The 24,344-nt window shown below is 42.2% G+C and overlaps 1 protein-coding gene across 2 annotated transcripts in view; it reads right to left on the bottom strand.

Moving 5' to 3' along the window:
* The window catches only part of kdm6ba (lysine (K)-specific demethylase 6B, a), a 101,951-nt gene that overhangs the window by 47,219 nt on the left and 30,388 nt on the right, over window positions 1-24,344 (bottom strand). The window contains exon 4 of one of the 2 annotated variants that reach the window (XM_046064111.1): window positions 14,878-14,944. The gene's annotated coding sequence lies outside the window, so the exon portion shown is untranslated. Of the gene's footprint in view, window positions 1-5,315; window positions 5,423-14,877; window positions 14,945-24,344 lie in introns of those variants that run through there. The other variant, XM_046064112.1, reaches the window with a different exon arrangement.

The raw sequence follows: 24,344 nt of genomic DNA, 5'->3' as shown, positions 1-24,344 counted from the left end.
CTAATCTGCCTGAGCCCTTTGACCCCGCATAATAGAATTAACCACCATAGCCGTATCCCTCTGTGCCTTAACGAACTGTGCTTTTGAATATAAAACTAGAGTGGTCATAGATAAAGCCACAGACGCCTTTATCTATGACTACACTAGAGCGTTTAGCCACAGAATAAAAAGCTACTGTACTGCCTGTCTGTATGTGAATATACTCTAAATAAACGTGTGCTCTGAACAGCTGACTGTTGTGCAAACAGAATGCTGTTAACAATTAGCACCAATGTCTGAGCAGTATTTAATACACCACATTGCACCTAGGAAATCTTTTAGAGACAATACAAGGCCAGCTGGTACCACCCACTGCATATACAGTTCAGTTATTCTCGTATCCTTCGAAACTTAATACTGGACATTTGTGTAATATTGCTTCAGCACAAACCACCAACATTGTGCAACACAAATCAAAAATGCATCACTCTATACTCTGCTGCACATTGTACTCTGCCAATATTTGCTTTGACCACGCTATGTTTAAAGTAAGTAACTTTCTATTCTGAATATAGATGTCTGTTTTTCTAATCGTTAACCATACATGACGCCCCCACAGCAGTCACTCAGGCCCCGTCCACAGTTTTAAAACCAATACGATATCCGCCCACACCAGCGTTTAGCTGTGTATCAGAGTTGATCTGTCTACATTAAAACGATACATCTATTGGTCGTTGACGTACATTGGGCATGCGCATGCCGGTATAAACATAAAGCAGATGGTCTACTCCGTAGTTACAGAATATTTGGTGAAAGAGTAAGTAGCACTACAGATGAAGAACCACACCAGATTTTATTTTCTGAATGTAACACGGGAGTTAAAAGCGACCGTGGCGGCGGGAAACAGACTGGGGGTCATCGCAAAGTAATTACGGCAACGTGTTATTTGCATGGTACAAAATATTTTAATACAAATACCAATTCAAAAACTCTGTCAGTAGCATCGTATTTCAGCTTTGCATGACAAATAAGACCCAATCAGAGAGCTGGAAGTGAGCGTCTGCATCATCGTTTCTCAAGTCCTCCGTTTTTGCCCGTCGCCACTAAAACGTTCTCTGGAGTTTTAAAACGAAAAATGGGGTCAGCAGCCCCATCCACACTACTGCGTTTTCATTTTAAAACGGAGACCTTTTGCACCTCCTGTCTGGACTAAAATGGCAAATCCGAAGACCTGAAAAGGAGAAGTCTGAAAACGCTGCGGACCCCGTTTTAAAACTTTGGGTAGCGTTTTAGTGTGGACGGGCAAAAACAGAGGACTTTAGAAACGATGACGCAGATGCTCCCACCTCACATTTGGCTCTCTGATGGGGTCTTATGAGTCATGCAAACCAGAAACAGGATGCTACTGACAGTCTTTTGACTTGGTATTTTTATTAAAATATTTTGTCCCTTGCAAATAACACTTACAGCCTTCACTTGTACTGTGTATGTCGCCGTATTTACTTTGCAACGACTCCCAGTCTGTTTTACACCGCCATACTTTCAACTCCCGTGTTACATTCAGTAGTACTGAAGTACTTTATTCTTTCACCAAATCTTCTGTAACTAAGGAAGAGAGAGACCATCTGCTTCATGTTTACACTGGCATGCCCAGTGTACGTGAATAGCGACTAGATGTGCGTTTTCAGTTGTTTTAATGTAGACGGAGATACACTCTGATACACAGCTAAAACGCTGGTGTGGACGGGGATCATATTTGTTTTTAAACAAAAACAGAGTAGTGTAGATAGGGCCTTAGTCTTTCTTCATCAACACCAGTAACTGCAATGAAGCTTTATCCCTTTGCTGCAGAAGAAGTGTTGTGATACACAAAGCAAGGACTGTGTGGTGGTGCTTTGAGAGCAGTAGTCCCCATGGCTCTGATGTGGTCAGAGTAAGGAAAGCTCAAACTCACAGACAAAGTTATCCCCAAAATGAAGAGGTATCTTTTTGTCACTTACTAGAGAACTTTTGTATTGCAGATTTTTCCCAGGGAAGATCTGCCTGACATCATAAAGTCCAGAGCTGCAGAAAAATCTTTCATCAACTGGCTGTAGGTTGAAGTAATATAACGTTCAGTCAGTCAGAGAAACAGGGTAACAAGCAGACTTTTATTTACATGAAAGTGTCTCCAATTATTACTTCAGCGTAAGCTGTTTTTCGCCCTGCTCCAGCTCCTCTCTCCACAGACAACCCAGCCACGGCGCCAGCCAGCCTCCCCTCACCTCCACCCATGAACCACCTCTCCTGCCTGTCTGCTCCTCTCCTTCTCCTCCCCCTTTTCCCCCCCGTTTTAAACACAAGGCAGCACCCCTCCCTCCCCCTCTTCTCTTCTCTCACTCTTCTTTCTGTCTCCCTTTTTCTTCTCCAGGCACCACACTCAATCACCCCCCCCCGCCATCTCAGCCTCCATTCCAATGAATGCACAATCTCCCCCCTTCAGCCATCGGGGGGGGACTGCCCTGGAGCAGAGGAGGGGTAAAGAGGAGAGCAGCACACATGCACACACAAATTCAATCACAAAAACACCCCCCCCCCACACCACCCGCCCACCTCCTCTCTATGCGTGTTTGTGCACATCTGCAGAGGAACACAAGAGCCTGGTGGGTGACAGACGGGGGTGGGAGGTTTGGGTGGCGTCCTAATGGCTCTCAGTGCAGGAAATGGCTTGTTGCTACACAGACAGCTCCAAAATCAACTGTCATCATGGGCCACATCCCCATATTTTATCTCCATTGCAAAACACACACATTCACTCACAGCTGGGCCGGGTCACCCCCCTCCCCCAACTAATGACTATGCAAAACTGCAGCCTACAGAGAAAAAAACAACAACAGCCATAGTGGAAAGCAAAGGAATCTGTCTCCCCACATTATATATATTTGTTTTATGTTGCATATCTGCCAGTATACTTTTTATGTTATCTATGTTTCAATGTAGTTTTGTTTTCTATTGTCATTTTTACTGACAAAAAAAGGAATATTTTCATTGGTAAGAAAAAATTATATAGAAATATTGATGTATTTACATGCCCCACATGGGATTATGAAGCAACACTAAATATCAAAAAATCAAATGTTTGGCGGGACACAGGCATAAAAACAAACAAACTTCAAAACAATCGAATTCCATTGGTATACATAGTTTATACTATGAATTCAATTCTAGTATGCCATATGTTGTTCAACTTAGCTATATAAACACTCATTATAAAATATGACTTTCACTTCAATAACATAATAAAAGTCCATTCTATTCAATTCTAAATCAGTCTAATTGTTCTACCATTTAACATCTACATCTATCATATTATTTCTTAGTTGCACAGCAAATTAATACAATACTTTATTCCATTTGATCAAACATACAGAGCCCTTTCAAAAAGAAATCCATCCTAACATAATCAATTCTGCGATAGCATAATGTAATATGACATGCCATATCATATTCTCCTGTAATACACCATTCAGTGTACTCAGTATGGGAACCAGCAGCACAGTATAAACAGATTAGCGCAGCATTAGTGCTGGCTGTGGGCTCTATACAGTATTTCCTAATTGGGCAAGGCTATGTCAGGTAGAGAGAGAGCAGCTATGATGTATTCCAGCCCACAGCAGGCGACCCTGGCTGAACTGCGCCTGGCATGCCGCTATTGGTTAATCGCAGCTGGACAGGAAGTGGTGGAGGCATAAAAAAAAAGAAAGGCAAGAAAAAAAAAAAAGAAAAATGTCAGAGAGTAGAGGATGCTCTAGTTCCGCTGGTAATGAACTAATGAAAAAAGAGAAAGGAGATATTCCCGGGGGTGGAGTGGGGTGGGGAGGACAGGAAGGGTGGGGGTGGCAAATGGAATAGTAACAGTGATTTTGACTTGTGCACGTGTGCGCATGTGCGGGCCGGGTGCTCACGTGAGTGTGTGTGTGTGGAGGAGTACTGTAGGGATCAGTTTACAGTAGTACGCGTGAGATGTCTTTCTAGTGAGCCTTTCATTCTAGCAATGTGTGTATTGGTTCAAACATAGGGGGCACGGACTTAATTAGGACAGGGACCGACACACACACACACACACACACACAGTCACACACTGACACCAATATTAGCTCCAGCCAGATGCCGGCACAAGTGTTGTGTCTCTCACACATTTGCGCAGGGAGGAGCCTACATGCGCACACACACACGCACACACACACACACACACACACACACACACACACACAGGATGCCGGCTCCTATTAACTCTCTATGTTGTCTCTCTATTAACTCTATCTATGTATGCCCCCAGACCACAACACACTGGACGGGACAAAACACTATAGTGCAGAACTGTGTGTGTGTGTGTGTGTGTGTGTGCATGTTTAACTATGCAAGAAGCTAATGGGAGCCGGCATCTGTGCGTGCATGTGTGTGCAGAAGAGATAGGCATTCAATGATTAATGCCTAGGCAGCAAAGTCACAAGACCCATGTTCAATACAGTCATCTGTCTATCTCAATGGAGAGATAAAGGCAGAAGAGATACTGGTGGAAAAAAGAAAAGGAGACGAGGAGGATGAAGAACGAAAGAGAGAAACCTTTTGTGCAAACTGGTATTTATATGAGCGAAGAGCGAGAGGTGATGATGAAAGAGAGGAAAGACATGGGAGAAGAGGATGAAGGAGTGACAGGGGAGACAAAGAGATGAGAAGTAAAAATGAACTACTTGTATTTTGTCTTCTGCGCCGGTGAGCCAGCTGGCTGTGGAGCCTTAAGGGGATTTAAATCGCCCTGCTCTGATATGAACCGCTGGGTTTTACACTTGTGTACAACGTGTTGGGACCTTCAAGACTTTTCCTGACAGGGTTTCCTTTTGTTTCCAAGTAACATGCCAATTACTTAAATTTCTGAATATTTGCTTTCATGTATCATGCATACATTTGATAGGAGTTTTCACTCCCTCCACCTTCAGTACACAATCAGCCAGGATGGGACAAATCTTTTTTTCCGAAAAGGGGCTCTGTAGTTCGGTGGTTGTCTTTTTTGGGGCATCCTTCACATGTAAAAGTTTGGGAAGCCCCGTGACATAAACATTCAAGCCTGTCCACAAAGACACACACACATACACACACAGCCCCAGCTGGAGCACACAAGCTCCCTTTGTGCTGCATTCCTCACGCCTTTTAGCCTTAGCATCAGCCTTTAGCTTAGCTCCTCTCCATCTGCACACACACACACACATCCACACACAGCAACTTTCTCCTGCTTTTGTCTGCAGAGCGGTAGCGGTGACACAGCTGAGAGCTTGAGGATAGGAAGCTTGTCTTACCGTGGCCGAGCTCAGGGTGAGCTCAGAGGGAGACACAGGGTCGGCTCGGTGGAGTAAAATCCAAGGGAGGTTTGTTAGTTAAAGCGACAGCCAGCTCAGCAGATTCGCACTACCTTTCCTCTCCTTGCCTTTCCTGCTGCCTTGCCTGCCTGCGCTCCCAGCTTTGTGTGTGCCTTGTATTTTCCCTTTAAATTGCACAGGCTGCCTCCCCCCACCTCCTCAGCATACACACACACACGCGCACCGAGCCAGCACACAAAACACACACTGCTCCTGAATATGACACTGTTGTCAAAAGCATGCAGCGTTGTTGTTGGAGTATTTTTTTTTCTTATTCTACAACCTGCAAGGTTTGAAAAAAAAATATGTAAAAACAAAAACAAAAACAGACCAACATAGAAATCCTCTGTCTTTGTTCTTCTCTCCCTCTCTAAAAAATAAAGTGACTCTCGTTATAGATCCTCTTCTTCTTCTCCTCTGTTTCTCTTTCTCACCCTCTCTCTATATTCTGTCTCGCTTCCCCCCCCCCACTCAGTAGTCAAACAAAGAAAGGAAAGGAACAGAGCGAGCGCACACACGCGCACAAACACACACAGACATACATACACAACACACATTCGCTTGCTGCTTTCTCTCTCACATACACATGCACAGGCACAGAGCCCAACCCCCCAGCCTGCCTCTCTCTGATTTTTTCCCCCTCCCTGCCTTTCTCTAAACAGCACCTCCCCCCTTTCCACCCCACCATCCCTCCCTCAGCCTGATCTGGCCTCGTTCTCATTCGTCTACTTCCCCTCTCTCTCTCTCTCTCTCTCTCTCTCCTTCCCCTCCCTACCTCTGTGTGTCAAACAGATGGGATTGGAGAGCAGAATGAGCCTCTGTTCACCCTCTACCTCGGTTTCTCTTCTTCATTAGTGTGATGTAAGCCTGATGGAGACATGCTTGACCTACAGTACACAAACACACACACTGTTGATTAAAAAAAATACAAAACGAATCAATACAGATGCAGATAACCTTCGATCGTGGTTATAAAACTCTGCAGTGTGTGTTGCAGTGCAGATGTAAATTTATTCATTTATTTATTCAACATCTTCGCACCAACAGATGTGTGAAGCCAGCAATAAGAGTTTAGCATAAAAAAAACACCTAGCTAACATGTGGCACAATGAGAACAATGACTTCTGTCTCAGTATCCAGATCTGGTACATCGTGACTATTGGAAGACTTGGTAACTCTTTCTTGCATTTATTGACTTGGGTTTTGATTGGATTTACTGCATCCAATTCAATGAATTAGATTAGTTTATTGCTTTAGTGATGTTTGGTCTTTGTAAACTTGTGTACTTTTATGGTAAATTTTGAAGCTTGGGTCCTACTTTCATAGTTCTGTCCATCATATGCATCAATCACAATAACATTTACTGTCTAATGTACAGTATGGCAACACTGCTATATAACCACGGCAACACTTTAGCCAGATTATCTAAAGCACTTTATGTAGAGGTAAAACCAAATGTGAACACATCCAAAATGTCGCTAATAATTCCTCACTGCACAGGAGTGTGGTAGGTAAAAGTCGAACCAGGAAGTTGATCTGTAAACTAGACGTTGCAGACATAGCTTCCTAATCCAAATTTGGCTGACCTGGGAATTTCTTTAAAACCCGTTTGCTTGTGTTTCTTGCTCAGTTGTATCTCTTTTTATTACTAAGCCAAAACTATGACAGTTAGACCCAAGTTGTAAAAAAGAGAATGAATATCCATTCTTTTTGTATTGCATAAATGATTTCCCTCCTCGTACATGTTTTTATCAGTGTGTGACTTCTTGTTTGTTTCCTTAAGGAAACCACTTGACATTTGTGGAACAAAGGAATAGCTTTCCAGATCAATATTAGTTTGCACGTTCAGATATCTGACCAGCACACAACCAAAAATCTTCAAGATGACATTTAGAAAGTCTAATTATCATGTTTCCTGACAAATAATCTTTTGATTTACTAAATGTGTTGGTATGTACTGCATTTACAGCAAGCACAGAAACTAGGTTAGAGCTCTATGGAGCTTTCAGGCTGGGACAGCGGAACAAGTAGTGCCCACTTGTTAGCATGCACACACACATAAAAATGCACGCTTCATGTTTCCTTTTCTTCACCAGGAGATGTTTCCTATAGTTCACGTTCAGACACACACTCTCACACGCACACACACACACACACACACAGTATGCCCTCTTGCGCCGGCCACGTGCAGGAAGTTAGAATTCCAGAGTGGAGAGAAAAAGCACAGACGGAAAGCTGTGAGAGAGAGAGAGAGAGAAGGCGGGTAGGGGGTGACGGTATGGAACCGCTGCACTCTCTGACCAGGGCATAGACCAGAGGAAATATAGGCACTACTACTGTGTGTATTACTCCTATAGAGCCCCCCCCAATAAAGAAGCCAGGGCACCAGGAGCCATAGCTCCAGACTTAATGACCAGAATGGAAAGCTAACACTGAGGGCAAAACTGAGGAGTTTCCATAAAATCAACAGCTGAGTATGTGCCAGTTGTTGAACATATCTGCCCTCCCAAAGAGGTTAATTCGATTTCAGCTCCTGCTGTATGGATGCACGCATGTTCTAAAAACCCTTTCATCAGACAACAGCTGCAATGGAAATCTATTATAGCTGATAACCACTTCTAATTAGTTTTATCTCATACTACTGAGTCAGAAAATCCTTGAACTCTGTCCATACTTTGAAATAACACAAATGTATTATAGATGCATTATTGAGCTTGTTGTTGAAGCTGTTGGTATCTAATGCAGTATGTGTCATCAGTTTCCAACTGGGGCATACCTACTCGATGATAAAACCTATTCTCCATCAAATGCTCATTACTTCTTTGTTAATTTTCAGCAGTTTATACTGTTCAATCAAGATCCGTAAGTATAAATACAGACACCGCCAGAAATGAAACTATATCATCGAACCTTTAATGCTCTACAGAAGTAAAAGATTGTTCGCAGGATAATTGTATTATTCATTACCCTCCAACCACGGTACAAGTGGGCTAAAATCCATAGTAAGAGAGGTGGAGGCATTCCTGATTATGAAACAACTTTGAAAATTTGTTGACATTCAAGTTCTATGGCAAATGAATGATGTTTGAATAAAGAGAATTACTGGGTGTAAAATGTATGTATTGACTGCTGCCAAGATACATGTAAACTCAGGGATGCAGATAAGAGCTTTCTGGGGCTACATCTATACTACTATGTTTTCGCAAAGCAAACACAGCAGCATGCACAGTACAAGTGTATAAGTTATAAATATTATTATATAAATATTTTTATAAAAATACCAACACTCTGTCAGTAGCATAGTATTTTTGCTTTGCATGACTGATAAGACCAAATCAGAAAGCCAAAGGTGAGTGTCTGCATCATCCGTCCACGCCTGTCCTCAGTAATACACTACCCCAGAGTTTTAAAACGAAAACAGGATCAGCAGCGTTTTCAAACTTCTCCGTTTTAGGTCCTCGTGTTTGCCGTTTTAGTCTGGACGTCAGGTGCAAACGCAGAAAAAAAAAGGCCTGTGTTTTAAAACAAAAACGTAGTAGTGTGAATGCGGCCTGGGCAACTAGCTCACAGAGGCTCACAGAAGAGCCGGCCTGCTTACTTCCAACAATCACACATCTGCAGTCTGTTGCATCAAACAAACACTCACAGGTTGAGCACATATGACTGGAGTTTGGCCAGCACCCAACAAGGAAGGTAAACAATGAGCCAACAGAGAAGAAGTTCACATTATTAATGTGATTAAATCATTAAAATGTTTTAGACGCCAATATGAATATACAGTATGTGCACAATGCTGCTGCTTGATAACAGACTTGCAGGGGCAGTAGCACCTTTCAGACTGCAGCCTTTAAAATGAGAAAATCAGCAAACTACTGCCATGACATAGAAACAGAAACACTTTAAACCTCTAAAAAACATTTCTTCACCGAGTTGCCACTGGGCAACAACGTCTTTGCTCCAGGTGAGGCTTCAACTCACACCGTAACCTTGCAGATTACCTTCACACACATTTACATTAATTCATTTAGCTGATGCTTTTATCCAAAGCAACTAGGGGTTAAGTGTCTTGCTCAGGGACACATTGGTGGATGTGTCTCAGTGGGAATTGAACCCGGACCATTTCACACAGACCAACTACACAATTAGAGCATATACACCAGTCAGTAGTTTATGTTTTCCCATGTTTAATTTCTAGTGTACTGCCGGGGGCTCGGGGTGTGCTGTAATTAAGCACTGCACGAGAACAAATGAACCTTCTACTCTATTTAATCACATTTATGCGTTTAGATGTTGGCTCATTACCTGGCAGTTATTACTCTCTCAATCTGTACTCTGTATGAACATGCATGTCTGTGTATATAACATGTTTTCACCCTAAAACTAACCCTGAGACCAGGGCTGTAGATAAGGCTTTGACAATTTATATATCTGTATTTAAAGGAAGTAAAACAAGGTGACAGAGAGCAAGGAACAGAGGAGGGAACCACCCCGGGAGGGTGGAGGAGGAGGAGAGAGGCCAGTCAATATGGTGGGGTGTTACATAATTCTCTCGCTGTATTGATTTATCATCTTGCTGATTTGGCCCCTAGCCAGTATGCAATAGCATTTGTAATATTTGAGCTGGAGCCCAGACGGAGAGGGAGCGAATGAGAGACTTAGATGGTGAGGGCAGATAGATGGCGACTGATAAAGGAAAGTGAAAAACAGAGCAAAAGAGGTAGAAGTGGAGACAAGGGTGAGCTGGGAATTTTGGGACGCAGCCAAAGTGACACAGATAAAGACAGCAAAGAGAGAGGAAGTATCGACGGATAACGAAAAGAGACAGAAGGAAACAAAGCATTTAAGAGAGCGTTTAATTGAGCGAGATGGAAATAGCTGAGATTTAGGGGGGATGAAGAGATAGTGACAGATCGAGGGACGATGTGAGAGAAAGAATGTGTGTCAGTGAGTGCACAGCAGGTTATCCTTGTTGCTGTAATCAGTACTGTTATATAAGAGCCAGCAGCGCTGGGCAGAACAGCCCGACACAATGGATCTGCAGGACAGACTGGGTTTACTGCACACACAGTCTGTCTTCAAACACCAGGAACAGAAAGTGCCTGTGGCCACATATGCTGGATATAAACCTCAGCAGCGTTCACAGGTTGCTCTGAGAGTATATCCACACTTGCTGGCTAAATGTGAAAATACACCATTCCTCTCAGTTTCTCTCTATACACACACTGAAAAACTGAGCTTTCTCCACAGTGGATAAATCCCCGACTCAGTGTATGCTTCATAAGTAGAGCCGGTCGGCTGGCCGAACACCATCCTAAACCTTCTCTCCCCAGAACATTTTGACATTGGAAATGTGTGGGAGGGATAAGTATATTTTTGTTTTCTGAAACCGACAATCTGTCAACGTGCACATACTGTATCAATTCATTCTTTACACAACTGTTTTTTTTCCTGATATGTACAGCTGAGTATCAATACCTTCATAGAAAGACTGTCCAAAAGTGTGAGCCGTCCCCTTTTACTCCCCCATCTATCTCACCTTGCCTTTGCAGGCAGAAAAGTTAGAAACATGACTTCCTATGGAATGAAATTCTGTGATCATTTATTTTGAATACCAATCCAGCAAAGCAACTGTGGCATAGGGGTGGAGCGGGTCGTCCACTAATTGTTCCCCCCAGCACCTTGCATGGCAGCCTCTGCCATCAGTGTATGAATGTGTGTGTGAATGGGTGACATGTAGTGTAAAGTGCTTTGAGTGGTCGGAAAACTAGGAAGGCACTATACAATTACAGTCTATATACCAAGCAAACAATATAGGTTTTGACATTACATATGTCATAATAACATGGTGATTCGACTGACAAACAGAGTTACTATTTGCCTGCTTAGCAGGTAGAATTTATGTTCTGCAATTAAATCCCTAATCTCTGCTAATTGAGTTGTCTGTCAACATAAACAGAAAATAAGTAGATTGTGGATTCGGCTGGTCATGGAAAGTAGAAGGAGACAGAGCTGAGGTTTAAAGAATAAGAGAATAAGCAGCACCGACTGTGCAACAAAGGCAACCTGAAAACCCTGTGTGGATGCACGTCATTTTCACATGTAAACAGCACTGTCAAAATTAGCCATCTTAAGTGTGAACGTAGTCACACACACACACACACACACAGACACACATGCTGATCACTGAGATTCCTGTTCTTAATGCAGGAGCATCTCCTTCCTCCTCCTCCATACCTCCTTTCCCCTATGGCACTTCCTCCTTGTTGAGACATCTCTCTTTCACTCCCTCTATCCGCATCTTTGGTTGAACTACAGACGGATGAGGGGAAGGAAGCGGAGATAAAGGCATAAAACTAGATTAATTGAGCTGAATGGAGCACAGAGAGGGAGAAGAAGAGCTAGAAGATGGAGCAGAGAAATAGCAGAGTGAGAGAGAGAGAGAAAGGCTGAGCTAGGACAGGCTTTCCTTGTGCTACTGTGAATAATTTACTTTACTCCCCGCTCTCTCTATTAAAAGATATATACAAGATATATTCAACTGGGGGTGGGGTGGGGGGTGTAGGGGGCTGATTAATTGCCAATTAATGTTTAACGAGTTACAGCTGTGTTCAATTAACACTGGTTTAGGCACTGTCTCTCCTGACACCCCCTCCATCAAATATACCCTCTCCTTCCCCTTCGGCTGTTGATTCGTCACTACAGACTTCCTCGAGAGAGAAAAAGAGTTTGATCCGGTGACATTAAGAAGCTGACTGGAGACAGCGATATTTGATCATTGAATGCAAGTGTGTCAGAACGAGGCTGCAACATGCTTGTCTGAGTTTGCACGTTGTCGCTCTTTCATACGTTTGCGAGTTTTGAGTGTAATGTTAATTTGTTTTTCCATTCCCATGTTCAATGTGCCCCCTGACAGGAAGTTGCCTCATCCAGTCAGCTGTTCTGTTTGACAAGCAGGGCCGCACAACGCATTGCTAAGATTTGGAAGGCATGCTTATGGTTACCCATAACATCTTTCTCCTTAAAAGATACACGTAAATGCCTATGTGGATAAACAAGCATAATTTGAGTCTTAAAAGGAATAGTTTGACATTTTGGGAAATATGGTTATTCGCTTCCTTGCCAAAAGTTAGATGAGAAGAAGTGTAAAAATGAAAAGTTGTGGTTTTATAGGCGGTTATGTGTGTTTCCCAAAATGTCAAACTATTGCTTAAAATGGGATTGTTTTTTGGCTTTAAATCAGTTCAGTTTTATTGCAAAATAATTAAAGGATGGTTCTGAAAGAATGTATACAGATATACTGTCCAAGAAAACACAATACAAATCAGTTGTTGACACTTTCCAGCTTTCTTGTGGATGTTTAGTTCTGACATTCAGGGAGCGTATTTTTTTTCACTTGAAAATGACTGATGGAAAATACCTGATTTGCATTTTACTTTCTGGCAATATTTTAAAAGTTAGCATAAAATTCATTTGACAGCTGGATGTAAACATAGCTAGATTTGAGAGAGTGGGTGGTCTGGCTAGAAAAAAAACAAACTAAATTTATTTGACTAGGAACACTGAGTCCATGCTGGCAGTACATTTGACCACCGTGACCAGCAGAAAGCTGGCGATGTATAGACTCTGTGGACATAGAAGCACACTTTACACACAATCACACAAACCTGTAATCCATGGTGGGTCAGACTGTACACATTTCACCATCCACCCTACTTCTTGCTAAGCTATTGGAGACATGAGAATGTATTTTCACAAATTATGTCTAATTTACCCAAACTGCCACAGTCTCCTAAATGCTACATTATTTTGAAAAGGCAATGGCAAAAAAAGGTTGACACGTTGCAACTGCTATTTAAACCCTGTCAGCCTAAACTGAACATGCTGCAGTTTCATCCTATTTGCCCTCAAGAAATTGTGCTGTCATACTGTAGTTAAGAAATCACCATGAAAAAGAAACGATCAATTGAATTAGATTAAAAAATTTTACAAGCTGGATTTGTGGCATCTCACAGCTTGTAACATTTTTGCCGTGATTTTGTCACATAAAAACGTCCAACTGCTACTGTGGCTAATTAAAATCTCCCCCCTCTTCCCTACATTTTCTATGAACAACTGTGCATTTCTTTGCATTGCCTTGTTAGAATATGTCAAGGTGGTGAAAGTTAAATGCCAAACTGTTGCCTTCTCTGTGCCATTTGAAGTTGCCAACACAGAAATGTCCCTGTGTGTGCCTGTTAAAAATGTACCACCACATGACACACATTTCATCAGTTCCCAGCACACGCAGGACTGTATGTTGTGATGTGCGATGGATTCAGCGCAGAGTGCCGGTGAACCCACTGACACAGAGACATTTGAATTCTCCACCATGCCTCCATTTGCCCTCCACCCTCTGCAAGAAAAGACCCACAGCAAGTTTGATGCCTTCTTTTCGCTATCCCTCTTATCCTCCTTTTTCTTCATCCCCCTTATATCTTTCTTCCCACCGTTCATCTGGTTCATCATCTGCCTGGAGCCTCTCCCTCCCTCTCTGTGTCCGTCTCACTGTCCAGTAATAAAAAAAAAAAAAATACATCAACGGATCTCAATTGTGATTTTTCTTTTTTGCACTGTGTGTATACAGTGCCTTCACTGAGGTACTGAGATTGTAGAACCTGTCTGACCGTACTCGTTCATGATCACTATACACACAAACATAGTGTGATCATTATGTGAATATGAAAGATGGAGAGAATGAGGACAGATAGCAACAAGGGATGCAAAGTATTCTGTAGCATCTGTCTGGTGGAGTGAACGTGTGTGTGTGTGTGTGTGTGTGTGTGTGTGTGTGTGTGTGATTGCCAGACGTATATGTACAGTATGTATGTGTCTGTCTCAGTTTCCCACATTTTGACTTTCATCACAATCTGATACCTCCACCCATCTGTTCACAAAGGAGAGTGGGAGCGAAGAAGGGAGGAGAGGTGGGAGCGTGCAGAGTTTGCTAACACTCTTCATCCCCGCTCCTCCTCTTCCTCTTTATCTGCCCTCTTTCTTTGTCCTCCACCTCTCTGCTCATCCTCCCTCTCTCTCCTCCTCCACCTCCTCTCCTCTAATCCCTTCCCCTCCTCCACTCCCTCCTGCCCGCCTCTCCTCTCCTCTCTCCTCCTTTCATCTTCAGATACAAGCAGAATGGAGCTCAGCTTCCTCTAAAGACCCAGCAGGTGTGTGGTGTGTCTAATTGTACATAAGTGTGTGAGTGTGCAAAATGTGCTTTAAAGTCCTGTGCATGAGAGCTTTTTTCCCTGTGAAGTCACATTGGGCCTGTGTTTGTAGCTACTGTATGTGTGTGTTAGCTGTGTGTGCTTCTGTATGGGAGATATCTTGTTTCCCTGGGGGAGTTCAGGCCCATTTCCACTGTCTGTTGTAGCCAACCAACCCAGCAGTGCATCGATAATCTATTAGGGTAGAAATACACGCACATGCACACACAAACACACACGCGAGTGCTAGTTCCTCTTACCTGCCACTGCTGAGCACGCTCTGGGTGTGTCCTGACTGTAATTGGGTGGGCCAGATATTGCCTGTACCTGAAAAGCAAGCATACCACAGATATAAGAAGTGATACCACATTTATCAGTGAGATAGGCTAATATACACTTTAGGGAGTAGTGCTGTTTTACTTAAAACAGCCAGCCAAATCTATTGTATTACATCCCCGTGTGCAAATTTGCATGATCACTGCTCGGTCAAAAGCATGTAGGCACTGAACGTTACACCCACATGCAGTGGTAGAAGAGGTATTCATATAATTTACTTCAGTAAAAGTACCAATACAACAATGTAAAAATACTCTATTACAAGTATTTTCAATTCACTTCAAAACAGACGTTGCCAAAGCAAGTGTTTTTTGTTTAGTAAAAGTCAAGTAAAAGTCCTGTATTCACAATTTTTCTTCAGTAAAAGTAAACGAATATTAGCAAAATGTACTTAAAGTATCAAAGTAAAAGTACATGTTACTTTATATACAATTAGGTAGTTTGGTCTCTGGATGGTGATACCATAGAAATCGTAGACACATACAAATATCTTGGTATTTGGCTGGATAAAGACCTTAATTTTTAACATCACATTACATATTTGATAAAAAAGCTCAAATTTGCTCTAGGTTTTTTGTATAGATTGAAAACATGCTTTTCTATTTCTTCCCGTAAGTGGCTTATAACAAGTTTGTTTTTATCACAGCTGATAAAAAGTAGATTTGCTTGTCCCACTACCTTAGCTAAACTGGACCCCATTTACCATGCTGCTTTGAGGTATATAACAGGTTCACCCTATAGGACTCACCATTGTACTTTATATACCCTGGCTGGATTTACTTCACTCAATATTCGAAGGGTGAAGCATTGGTATATTTTCATATACAAAGCCATTTTAGGAAAATTGCCATCATATATCTACTGTAAATTTATTGCCCTCCAGAACGCACACAGTCTCAGGGCCAGTAGCTGGCTGTGGTTTAAAGTGCCCTTTGTGCGTACAGAGTCAGGAAAAATGAGTCTGTCCTATTTTGGCTGCCCATGGTCTTGGAATGATCTGCAGCTCAAGTTGAAGTTGGAGTCTCTTATTCCTGTGTCCAGTTTTAAACAAAAACTGTCAGAGGTTTTAAACACATCTTGCACCTGTGACATTTAGTCAAATTATTATATGTTTAAACTTCATTGTGCTTTTATGTCTTTTTATCTGATACTTTGTTGTAAATAATTTAATAATACTGTTACTTTTATGAATAATGCTGCTGTACATGTAATGCCTTGTTTGCACCTTGCACTGTGTGCTGTTTCACATCTTGGCCAGGACATCCTTGTAATAGAGAAAATCTCAATGGATTTCTAAAGTCTTGTTGTTCCTTGTCCAAAGAGTCACAAAATCAATCGGAGGGGATGTGAGATGATTTATGGGGCACGCAGGGAAAAAAAAACAACAAAGTTCTGATACACAAATTGGTATTCATTTTTTGGACCCAGGAAAGTTTAAAGAGGAAATGTCTCTATTGTGGAAATGCAAACAACTCAGACATCTGAAATGCATCAAGGGGCCACAACTACATAGCTTATTTTTAAGAGGTCGCGAACCAAAATGGTTGGAAAACCAAAGGTTTAATCTTTAGCCATCTATGCAAAATATGACATTAATCAAGTAAAATCTTAATCTGAGAAATAAACAAGCAGCTCTGAACTGTAGTGGTGAAGAGGTATAAACTAACATAAATTGGAAACACTCCAAGTATGTATCTCAAAATTGTACTTAAGTACAGTATTTGAGTAAGCAAGGCTATTCAAGTACAATAAATCTTGTAGAAAGCCTTCCAAAAGATTTTGGAACCTGGCTGCAGTGATTTGCTGCCAGTCAACCACAAGAGCCTTAGTGAGGTCCGGCACCGATGTTAGGCGACAAGGCCAGGCTAGCAATCAGTGTTCCAGTACATCCCGAAGGTGTTTGACGGGGTTAGGGTCAGGCCTCTGTGCCGGCCAGTCACTTTTCTACACACCAAATTCAGAAAAACGTTTCTTTATGTACCTTGCTTTGTAGTAAGGGCCAAATCTTTGACCATGATCATACAGTATTTCCATTATTTTACTGGCACACACGTCAAAAACAACTATAACTGATATCAAAGCAAAACTGCTAAGGCACCATAATTTAAATATCCAAACCACAGCTAATGTTTATCTGTGTCTCAAGAGTCAAATCACCCCAATGCAACACAACTGGCAGTGAAACATTCAAAGACAAATGTAGGTAGTGGGCTCACTTGAAAAGAACAAAGGATGCTCATTTTCTTTTTTTGAGTGACCTGGAGTGACACTCAAACAAAGTTACGAAACAGTCAAAATATTATCAACTACAAGGACAAGACACTATGCCAGAAAATATGCAGAGGCATGTAAATAAAACACAGGATCTGATGTAATTTTGCCTGTACATATGAAAGCACACACACACACACACACACACACACACACACATACACACTCTCTAAGGCGAACTGAACCCAATGTACTGACCAACCACAAAGATTGGTTACAGTTATCAGACAAGACAAACACCCACCATCATTATATCTCCAGACATTCCAAACACACACGCTTGGAGAAATTGTAATGGACACGCACAAATAACACACAAGCCAGACAAAACACACAAACAAGATACCAGCATGATGTAAGAAGGCGCAATATCAGACATCACCATAATTAAAGCTAAAGCCTGTTTATCGACCAGTAAAGTAGGACAGGAGGAGCTAAGCCCCAAAGATGCAGCGTGTTTACAATAACATAGCCATACACAGATAGTGTAACAGCATTTTAAACACAGTGCTGCTGGCAGCCTATGTTTATAGTAGCCACATACAGAACACCACCAGGCTTGTTTTTTGTGCCATATACTCGGGGCCACGTAAAGTCAAGAGGGATTATTGGAATGTTGCAGTGGTGGAGAGATACAAGAAAATCTATGAAATGTTCAAATCCATGAGTTTTACTAGTGTTTTTTGAGGGTGGGATTTTCTGAATAATTGACTAATTGACTAAGAAATCAACTAATCAGTCCAATTCTAATTTGATATCAATAAATAGACCATTATTCTCTGGCTTGTGTGGTCATACATGATGTCTGATTGGCTGATGATCAGTAAACATTTAATCACTTCTGATTGGTGAAACAACATACAGATTACTTACAGTGATACTGAATACTAGTCTGACTAAAGGCTTTAGTCAGACTAGTGGACATGACTAAAGGCAGTATTACTCCACTTCAGACAAAAAGAAATAAAGGTGGCGACTTATTTTAAAAAGCTTATGACTGTGGGTAGATGTGGTTGATAACACAAGTATCATACAAGTATTGAGAACATGCCATTGTTGATCAGGATGCACATTATGCACTGTGGCTGATTAAATTTTCTGATTCTTCTTTACAAAATAACTTGTGTGTCCACTGTCTTTAAATAAACCTCTCCTGTCTGAATTGAGAAAATGTACTACTGTGGAGGAGCCAGCATTTCCTGTTTAGGTTGGTGCTGTATTGTATTTGCGAACTGAAATTGGTCATGCTGTCACAAATTCCAACCTCAAAAGCCTAAAACCCAAGCAATCATTTCAGGTAAAGCCACAAATATTCCATCATCTACAATTTTCCTGTGTGGATAATCCCTGGATTCCTGCTTTTCGGAATTCTTCCACAGATTATCCTTTCTCTTAAACTACTCCAGGGCACAGGAGAGGGGGAGGAGGGGAAGAAGGAGGACGAGGGGGAGAAGAGGGGAGTCTTGTTTTAAGAAGTTGGAAGTCTGTGAATCTTGCTGGGCTTGCAGTTCCCCCTGCGGACATCTTTCGTGCACGAAACATGTTGAGGAATGCGCTTGCTCCATCCCTCTGTTGTAACCCCCTCCCCCCTATCCTCAGTCTCCCTTCTTTTTTTTAGGGAACACAGGCATGTAGGTAGACACCGACAGCCGGCTAACTCACAACAGCTCCCGTGATCTGCCTGACAACAGCCTGAGGGCTCACACATGGGCACACAGGCATACAGTCACAACATAGAGAGGAAAGAAAGGAGACTAAAGAAGGGCCCCGGGACGGAGCCTTGAGGCACTCCAACCTGGTGACACAGCAACAGCAGCTTTCCTTCAAGTCCCCCGGCCGGTAAGCCCAACTAACCACCGGCTGGAAGCTGCTCCTGTCCTGTTTGCTAACTGCCTTTGTTTGGCAGAACACAATGACTAGCCCCCTGCTCTCTAATTTACAGGGGAGTTGGCTCATTCCTCTGAGTGGAATGTACAGTTGGAGCAGATCCGTGATGGGGGGGTTGGTTATCCGGCCAGAGTGGGGCTGTGTAAAGGGAAGGCTGAGTGAGTTTAGCTGCTATTTTTAGACGACATGTCATTTTAAACTCGTGGTCTGTTCCTCTACTGTGGTCAAGGAATGAAACACTAGTATACGTGGACTTGTACTGCACACACAAATCTTTAGCATGAAGTATAACATGCAGAGAGGCATTTCAATAAAACTTTTTCGACCAGACCTTCTGTCCTTTGGCAAAGCTGCAGAAATGCACAAAGAAATCCACATTCAAACAATAAGTAGGCCAATGTAAACTCACGACAAGGTAAACAATTAAAAAAATAATGTGCAAGAATGTGCAAGACAAATACTGACATCCATATCTCCAGATGGAACAGCAATCCCCAATAAACACACCTTAGATTGGGAGGACAAACCATGGAAGCTATTGAGCCTTTCTGAAATGCACACAAAAGCATATGCAAACAGCCACGCAATCACTCCGTCTCCACATCACCGCCCACTCGATCCCACCATCGCCTTACTTAACCTGCAGTACACTGCACTTCACTGCAATAGCTGACAGAACACTGAGGGAGATGCAAAGAGAAGAAAAGCAATCTAAGATCAGCTTTTCTCAGTGAGCCAGCGCAGAACCTGAAATGAAAGGAAATGAAAGAGAGTGAGAAGAGGGGGAGATAGAGAACATATGGTGTATGGAGACCTAGTTTCCTTCCCCTTTCCTCATTTCACACACCTGGGACCATTACTCCGTGTGGAATCATCACCCAACTAAAAGTCCACTTTCTTTAATTAGTTCTATCTCTTCCTCCTCTCTCCCTCCCCTTTCCATATGCTCTCATCTCTCTGTCACCTCTTCTCTCTGTCTTTTCTCCGATCTGCTCCACCCGTTAAATACCCTGTTGTCATGACGTCTTACTAACGTGGATTTCTTTTCCTTTCTGACTTTACTTCATCTTTTCCAACTCATCATCTTCTCATCTAGGATTACTGTATTAGACAAATTGGACATTGTATAAAACATGAATGCATAGCTCTGACACTTTCCATGTCTAATCTGTGTGTATACTGTACCGTTCTGTTTGTCCGGGTGTGGTATGGAGGCTGTATTGAGGAAGTGTGACTATTCCCACATTCTACCGGCTTAACTAATCAATAAGGAAAAGATGTACTGCTGACGAAGTGGATCCGTGTGCATGCATGAGAAGGGGGGGGAGAGAGAGAGAGAGAGAGAGAGAGAGAGAGAGAGAGAGAGAGAGAGAGAGAGAGAGAGAGAGAGAGAGAGAGAGAGAGAGAGCGCACTCGACATGACAGACAACAGGTCTAGCTGCAAGTACAGTGAAGGTAAAAATTCAATTCTCAAATCCCTATAGCAAGAAAAAAACACTACAAATACTCCTTGTCTGATTTTGACAATTTAAAAACTGGGTAATTTGTGACATTTTGTTGTTTATTTAACTGATTTTATATCCCTGTGCATAAGAAATGTTAATTAAGTCATCAAAGTGTTGTCTTAATGGAACAAGATGTGCATGCAATCTTTTTCTCTCTCTCTGTGTGTATAACCTTATTTGGTCAGTAGCGTTTTCTTAATTCAATTCCGACTTGAGCCCTGGAGCCATGTTACAGAAATGGGGAATGACATAGACAGAGCATGAAGGAATTTATTGCTTACTTAAATCATAGTGACCATAAACATGTAAGCCCACATGAAAGCTGTCCACTGGCAATGTAATACATTTGGTAACTTTCGCTTCAAATTAGAAAAAAAAGCTTAAAAGAAAGGCTTATGTTAATGGCTGAAGCCACTGAAGGAGCCATCTGACTGGCTACATATAATTCCCCCCTTTGTGAATTGAACCATGGCAGGGGAGTCTCAAATAACCCAGACGCAAATGCAGTGAAGTTCACAAATGACAAGCAGTTTGTAAATGCATCTTTTTGTTGAAGATTGCAAATACTTTTAAATGCATATGTATATTTGTGCGTAAACAATAAATATTTGTGTGCGCATCAGAAATACATTTGTGGACCATATTTTTTTATTTGTGGATTTGTTTTACATTTACATACAATGATACATTTTAGTGTGAAATGTAATATATTTCTGAGGAGAGTCATTTATATATAAACCCGAAAATATGCTTGTGAATCTTTTTGTGCATTCATTGAGACTGATCTAACTCCCTATAAGAAAAGTCATTGTTAAACTTAGTTTTCATGTAATCCATATGATACTAAAGCAGGAGATAAACATAATAATTTGATGAACCATAACTAAAAAAGTAAATGTCTTTGTTGGGATGTATGTAATTTAATTCTGGGATATGAATAGGTGTAATAATACACAAAAGGCAAGAGTAACCTACCACCTTGTGATTTATGCTTCCTAATAAGGCTGCAGCTCACTTGGGTTCATGACAGTCATTATTATGAGTTATAGTGGTCTTAATGAGAGCTGTGGCAGTATCTCTACTCATGACCCAGGTCTTGACAGTGAAATAATGCAGACAAAGGCAAAAAAAACCCCAAAAACATGACCAGTCAATGACCGGACTTTCTATCACACAAATTACAGGTAGACAGATGCCACAAGTTGAGTAAAGGAAGAAAGCCAAGAAATGACAAGTGTTTAACTTCACACGGTGTAAAAGGAAATGTAATGCAAGACTAGGTTCTAAAAAGAAACTAATATTAAGTTAAATAAAGTTTTGTTTTTGGAAAATTTCAGGGAAAGTGGCAGCCAAATGTGCTGTTTACTCATGTGACTATGTGAATATACAGTGGGTGTTGTTCTGCGAATTATGCTTTTTGCTGTACTAATTAGAGGATGGAATGCAATCAAATCCAGTGGGTGGAGACAACCAAATGACGCAAAAGCACTAAATCAGACTGTGAAGGAAAATCCCACAACTGTGATCAACATGCTGGAGCGTGTGTTGCATAATGTTTCTAAATTTGTGTGTGTGAGAGAATGTGTGTTTGACTCTTAATGCTTTTCTATCTTCACCTCCCTTTGCCTGGTCTGGTTGCTAGGGCACCTGCTTTGGGCACGTGCAGAGTCCTGACTGTCTGGCCTGACCTTTGACACCACAGAGCTCTAACCCTCATGACCTCAGCAGTGGTCTAGCACTTTATCTTGCTGACTGTACCGCTGATCATGTGTGGTCACCTTAAATGAGAGGGTCTGTGTCAGCATAAGAGGCATGACAGTTGTGTTGGTGGGTGCATTTATATGAACGCAAACGTAATGTGTGAGAGGGGAAAGTGGGCTTGTTTTTACTAGATCTGTGGGGAGTCTACTACACTTGTGGGGTCTTACAAGTTTTTAGGGTTAGAATCGGGTTAGCGGTAGGGTGAGGCACTTTTTTGGGTAAGTGAATGCATTACGTCAAAGACGGGTCCCCACGAAGATAATGACACTAGGATTTGTGTGGGTAATATGTTGGGTTAAAAACTTGTTTGCCGTGCGCGCACACACACACACACACACACACACACACCTAGAAATGTCCATAAATGCAGAAGCACAGAAAAGGTAGAACTGTGGGTCATATTGCAGTATTGCAGGGAACCAGCATCATCCCACTGTACAAATATAGCCCTGCCAACAGAGTGGGAGATAGCTTTGAGTATGTGTATGTGTGTGTGTGGTGTCATTCTGTCTTGCTAGCAGCAGACACAGGCTCGCTGGGGAGGCGTCACGCCTTTATTTATTCATCAACCTTCTGGGAACTGGCAATGAGAAACAAGGTCAATACATTATTGCACACATGCGCACACACACCGCTTCAGTCTACCTACAGAATGACAAAATATGCAGTAAATATTTTTCTAGGATACTTCTGACAATGTCTCGTGTTAAAATGGTATCCGTGTACACACACACACACACACACACACACACATTAAGTTCAGAGACTTGTTGGCTGGCTGGGCTGTGAATCTGAGCCCAGAAAGCACACAGACCCTATTAAATGCTGCCGGATCTACAACACACAAGCTATTAAATGTTCTAGATCAGCTGAGTCAGCACGCCAAAAGAGAAAAGACTGGAGGTTTAGACAAAACAATGAGCCCCGTAACCAGGAGACACACTGCGCGCGCGCACACACACACACACACACACACACACACACACACACACACACAGACCTTTGCTCATGATCACTTACAGTATACCCATAAGTACAGAAATGTGCTTACAGTTAAAAGAAACACACAGGAACAAAGACAATCTATAAACACAAAGGAACTGGCACACACACACACACACACATAAAATGCAAAAAGACATAGGAACACACACACACACACACACACACACACACACACACCATTTTTGGGGAACACAAGCATGTGCATGTGCTACTTCGCATCTGGCTCCTCTTAGATCAAGACACAAAAGAAGCAGTATGTGTAGTTGGGAGTGAGAACGTGTTAGTAGTGAATGTGCCATTGTGTGTGTATGTGTGTTTCTCATTTGGTCAGTGCTTTGATAGCTGGCGAATGAGGAGGAGGGCTCCCCACGAGTCCAGACAGGGGGGAGAGAGAGAGAGAGAGAGAGAGAGAGAGAGAGAGCGAGAGGGGCCAGCTGCTGTCAGATACACAAACACAAACCACATGCAGCTGTTCATCGTGTATCTGAGAGGCACATGTGACACACACACACACACACACAGAAACATAAAATGTAGCAAAAGAGGCAAACATATATCTTTGTTACTTGGGAAGTGGACAAGTATGAGAGACTTTTTCACCTCCATGAGCATCTCAGTGGAAATCCTCAGGTTGTGTGTGTGAGTGTGTGTTTGGCTCGTAGTGACATGTGAGTCATCTAGCGGGTTGTGGGTCTGACTGTGGGGTAAAAATAGCCTTGTGTGTCAAACATGGTTACAGAGTGATGATGAAACAACTGGCTAAACGAGCTACTCACACACACACGCACACATACATTGTTTTAGACACATACAGTTCCATAAATTTACCGTCTCAACTCATTGCACAAACACTGGTACTTGCATGTCTCTGGGAAGTGTGTGTTTATCTGCAGGACACTTGTCTCACCAGATCACAGAAAAAGAGAGGGGGGAGAGAGAGAGGGGGGGGGGGGGGGGGGGGT

This window comes from Micropterus dolomieu, linkage group LG12, assembly GCF_021292245.1.
Source record: "Micropterus dolomieu isolate WLL.071019.BEF.003 ecotype Adirondacks linkage group LG12, ASM2129224v1, whole genome shotgun sequence".
NCBI classification, from domain to species: domain Eukaryota; kingdom Metazoa; phylum Chordata; class Actinopteri; order Centrarchiformes; family Centrarchidae; genus Micropterus; species Micropterus dolomieu.
This window is presented reverse-complemented; position numbering and strand designations above follow the sequence as displayed.